Here is a 5408-nt window from a genome sequence, read left to right on the forward strand (position 1 = left end):
CCCTTTGTGTTGCCATGGTGCAGGTAGACTGACAGAACAAGAAGCAGGGGAGGGATTTAGGAAGAAGGGGGAGGGTCATGAAAGCATGCCGTCCTGTGATTGGCTGAGGCTGTGTCACATGTGGCCTTTGGAATGCTAATGCCTAGATTCCCCCCCTACTTACTTTCTCTCTCTTTGCTCTGCGGTAAAGCTTACAGCACAAACACAACCCAGAAATGGTGTAGGATAGCAGGAAAGCAGGACGTAATCCAATCCTAGGAAAAAAAGGCAAAGCCAAAGTGTAAGGTAGGCATTATTTATGTGCATGTTGTGAAATTCCTTCCTTCTCGTGGTTCTTAAACAAGGAGGGAAGGAATTAGGGAGAGGGAATGTGTTCACTTTTTTACTGCATGCTTCCAGACCTGTTTCAAAGCCAGCCAGCCCAGATCTGACAGCTCGAGGGACAACAATGTGGATGTGAGGGCACTGGCTTGCTGTTGGCAAACCTATATAGACAAAATACACTATTGTTTAGACAACAATCCTATTTCGTTACACAAAACCTGCCATTCTTGTGTATAACGATAAGCTTGAATGCATAACATCACTTACTTTAGATTAACTCCAAATCCAAAGGATGGTAGAAAAATTATCAGCCTTTTCGACAGGATAAAGAATTGGTTACAAAACTGTCCATCTAAAGCATATTCCTTTGAAGGTCAGTTTCCTTCATGCCAAATACAATATATGTATGTGCATCTCATGGGGTCAGGGCCGGGTCATTGTGCCCTTGGCATTCCATGTGACCCACATTAGGCCAGATTATATAGAATGGATACCATGTGAATGAGTGCACCAGACCACAGTGCAATTGGATGATTGTGTACATGTGCGTATGTTTAAACTGCTCTTCTCTTTAGCACTTCCAAGTTGGTGATTCAGCCAAATAACAACACAGCTGGATTAGAACGAGAGGCGCAAATCAATCCAAACCAGATCCTGTGACAAAAAAAAACAAAACTTCTGCATCGTATTAAATCCAGAATGTTCTGATCTGCAGATTCCCAAACATGTAAAATTCCCTTCTGCCTCATGGAATTATTATGCTGCCACTTGGTTCAGGTTGTTTGCCTTTAAAACAAACACACTCACATTATTTTGATTACTTTGTTGATAACTTATGGTAGGTGTGTTTGGACCTTTTGTTGTCACAGTAAATGAACCAGTTTCACATGGTGTAAAGCATAGCATTTAGTCCCACTTGTATATATTGACTTGTATATCACTTGCCTCAGCACTTCTATCAATCTCTGATGGGACAGTTTTATTTAAATTCTGATTAGTTGTTGAGACTAAAATTAGTGAGCAAGATTATAAAATTACACATATAAATTCAAAGCAACAAATTTGACAAATGAGACTGAAAAATCTTTTAATAGGCTAATATATAACTAGAATCGTCTCATGAGTATACATTAATTTAAATAAATGAAATAAAGATAATAAATTACTCAGTGCACCTTGAATTTAAATGGTGATGTTTTTATTTAAGGAGATAAATAAACAAAACTAGGCTAACCAGATGAAAGAATAAATCAATGAACACCTAACAACCAATGCCAACATCATTATTCTGCTTTTACAATCATAATAAGGTTTGCAGTTCCAGAGGACAGTGTTGTGTTGTTCTGACTAGTTGTTCTAAAGTAAATAAAACCAGTGTACAAGATTATAAAATTAAACTCACAGATTCAACACAATGAATTTAAACTAATGTGAGAGCTGCTTCACCATGCAAAACTCACCACTATGATGCTAGCATGTTTGGGATCATTTCTAGTAGGCTTGCCGCGATAGACGGTGCTGACGGTGATACCAGTGTTAAGCCGCAACACCGGTTATGTCACTTGCCCACCGCGGCACCGACCCCCACCGTCGTTTAGATTTTTTATAGTAATAAAAATAATTTAGTTCAGTAAAAGAACAGACACTACAATTAAAAACCGAACGCGGCTGCTCAATGCAGCGTGCCGAAACTCGTTTTGCTAATAAACGTTCTACGTTTCTTATTTGGTTATATATTATACGTTTACTTAGCCTATTTTCAGTTTTGTATAGGCCTACCTATTTAAACTTTATGTAAGTTATTTGTTATTTTAAATTAGGCATAGCCTGCCTTATAATTGACACCGAACTGATAAATAATTCGAAATAGTAATTCGATAGTAATTCGAAAGTGAAGGTAAAATGTGCACGGTGATTTTAAGCTATTTAAAAGCGAAGGAAAGCGAGGAAAAGAGGGAAAATTAAAACGAACTAAAAACGAACAATGGTGTTGTCACACGTCGATTAACCGGGGGGAAAATTTCTTCACCGTCACAACCCTAATTTCTAGGCTTTCACTAGGTGGATTCATACTGGTTTCGCGATATTCTTTGTAGTCTCTACATATGGCTTGAGTGCCTTTTGTATTTTTTTTGTCTGACAGATGTAAATTGTTAGTCTCTTTAGAAAATAGCAAACTTCTTCCCAACAAGACACATAATTTGAGGTATCATTTACATCCATAGCACAACTAATATGAGTAATAACAATAGCGATGCTTGTCTTAGCAAATAGTCTATGTGAAAGAATCTGTCTGCCCATCCACCCATACTTTAATCCAGAAGCTTTTTCTCAAGCTGTCTGTTAAAGTGCTTTTATTAAATAAACCATCTTCTCTCCTTTGTGCAGTGACCCAGAATTCTTGTGAGTGGGACTGAAGGTTAATTGCACTGGGAGCCTGATTGTGTGCACTTACTCTAACGTGCCGATTACTTGAAGGAATTAGGGCTTTGAGTGTCTCAGTTTTAACCCAGTGTCAAAGACGGATCTCTCAGTGTGCATTTAAACGTGTGTTTACCTGGCTAAAATTGTGGGTTTGCAAAGTCCATGCTGTCCCAGTAGATATGATCGCCAGCTTAATTAAAGAAGTCGAAATGTAACTTATGTGCTCCCAAATTTACTGACAAGTCTAGGTGTCCACATGATGTTCACTGTGGGCTGCATCAATGACAGCGGTGTGTTCATGTGCTGATGTCTACATTCTCCAGGCTAGCCACAGAGGTGTTCTGCTTTGTAGCACTGTGACACTTAAGACAACAAATGTTCTACGGAAAGAACATGAGCTGATTTTTCAAACACTTACCCAAAATCATTGGCTGAGAGTTTCAGCTAATGATTTTGGGCAAGTGTTTGAAAAATCAGCTCATGTTCTTTCCGTAACAAAAAAAAAAGTGTTTTTCCACAAACTACTTTTTTTTCCTTGCAGGACGATTTGAATTCAAAGGTATGAATATTGGCATCTAAAGTAGGACTTTTAAAAAGAGCTGCCTGGAGCAACTCTGAGAATTATTTTTATTACTAAAAGTGCAATTTCTCACCATTGAAACATGCATGTACATGTAACATCAGGCAAAAGCAAAAATGTTCAGTTACTGTAGAATTTGCATGCACCGTAATTAATTCCTACAAAAATGTCCAATTATAGGGGAAAATGTTCAATAAGACAAAGTTAGTAGTATTTGGCTGGTCATGTGATCTTATTATGTAGTCAGTGCACCTTTAATTTAAATGTTTATGAAGGAGATAAATAACCAAAACTACACTAGCCAAGAATAAATCAATGAACGCCTAACAACCAATGCCAACATCATTATTCTTTTTTTACAATCATAATAAGGTTTGCGGTTCCAGAGGTGCTCATTACTGACATTCATATCCTCCTTCCCATTAATAAGTATGAGGGGACCCCTCAGTAACCCATCTTAGTGGTCATCATCAGTGTACTATATTCAAAGCCTTCTTAGGGAGAGTTAATCCATCTCCGCTGCATTTGATGCTGTGGCTCTGCTGAGGGAAACAGAGTCACTTGGGAATGTCTGTCTGGGGCTGTAGTGGCTCTACTGCCACAGAATGGGGTACCAAAGGGACACCAATTAACTGAGTCTCAGAGGAGAAAGAAAAGAGAGCAAGATAGAAAAAAGGTGAAAAAGGGTTACAGTGAGACTTTTCACTGTTGTACGCTGCCATTAGTCAAGTAAAGCCCACCAGCAAGTGTTCTATGGCTGTGATTTGTTGTTCAGGCTATATAGTATGGCGTGCATATCTCAATGGCTTGATTGCTTGTATCGCTTAAAAATATAAAGTATATTATCGCTAGTGCTGGGTGTTATACCGGTTCATACCGAATACCGGTGTTTATTTTTGTTATGATATTAATTTTTAAAATACCGCAATACCGGTGTGTATGTCGCTTAAACAACGTTCGGAACGCGACACTGTTTGAAAGGGGTCCCTTTTCACTGTTGCACTGTGGTGAGGGAACAGCTGTATGTGTTACGTGTGTGACAAGTGTGAAAGTTCCGAGAGAAGCAGTGCATTCAGTTGGCCGCACCGCAGCCGACTCGTCAACAAATGAGTAATAAAACAGTGTTTCCTAGCACCTGTCACTTACTGATTGTTTGGAATTATAAATATGAGCGTAGTTCGTCTGTTAATATCACATGCACTTTTTAGTTTGTTGTTTTTTTTAGTTTGTTACTCAGACGCAGGCAGTGCGCTGCATGAGACAAAAAAGTAATATAGCCAAAACAACCGTGTAGATAGATGCATGTTGATTTTATCAGACGATGCCGCGATTATATATGAGAGTGACTCCTGGTTAACGTATTAAAATGGGTCGTGTTTAGTCACTATTTAGTGTGGTATTTTTTGACAATATTCACTCATCATGGCATTCTAAGTCAATATACTGCAGTATTTCCTCTCTCAATCAGTAAAAAAAAATACCGCCATGTACCGTGAAACCGGTATAATTTTGAAAAATACCGTGATATAAATTTTTGGTCATACCGCCCAGCACTAATTATCGCCCAACTCTAATCTGCTAAATGTGACTATAAGGCATGAAGATATTAAGATATTATAAACATTAACATCATGATTTTCTGTAAAGCTGCTCTGAAACAATGTGTATTGTAAAAAGCAGTATATGAATAAAATATTAATTGAAGTTGAATATTATACAACATAATGGATACAGATTGATGCTTGATTTCAATTAATTTAAACAGTACAATTTGTACTTAGTGTAAGAATCATCAGTTTATAGATGACCATTTCATATCCATCATGTTAATTTATCGGCATCAGTCTGATTTTTTCCCCCTAAAATTCAAACCATTTACTTTTTTCAGTGCCAGGTTTTCAAAGTTAGTTATCTAAAATAAAATAAAGATAATTAAGAAATGTAAAAAATTGAAATAAAAGTTACTTTTATAAATACGTTTGTAAAATAATTATAAACAAAAACACAAAGTATATAAAATATAAATCAAATAAAAAATACAACTATTATAAAATATAATATATATATATGACAATATATA

At 37.0% G+C, this 5408-nt stretch overlaps 1 protein-coding gene across 1 annotated transcript in view; it reads left to right on the forward strand.

Moving 5' to 3' along the window:
- Window positions 1-203: 203 nt before the first annotated feature.
- Window positions 204-5408, forward strand: part of LOC107655778 (polyhomeotic-like protein 2) — a 34014-nt gene continuing 28809 nt past the window's right edge. Inside the window, exon 1 of the mRNA XM_016443359.1 lies at window positions 204-285. The gene's annotated coding sequence lies outside the window, so the exon portion shown is untranslated. The remainder of the gene's footprint in view (window positions 286-5408) is intronic.

This window comes from Sinocyclocheilus anshuiensis, unplaced genomic scaffold, assembly GCF_001515605.1.
Source record: "Sinocyclocheilus anshuiensis isolate Anshui unplaced genomic scaffold, SAMN03320099.WGS_v1.1 scaffold1575, whole genome shotgun sequence".
In the NCBI taxonomy this organism is placed as follows: domain Eukaryota; kingdom Metazoa; phylum Chordata; class Actinopteri; order Cypriniformes; family Cyprinidae; genus Sinocyclocheilus; species Sinocyclocheilus anshuiensis.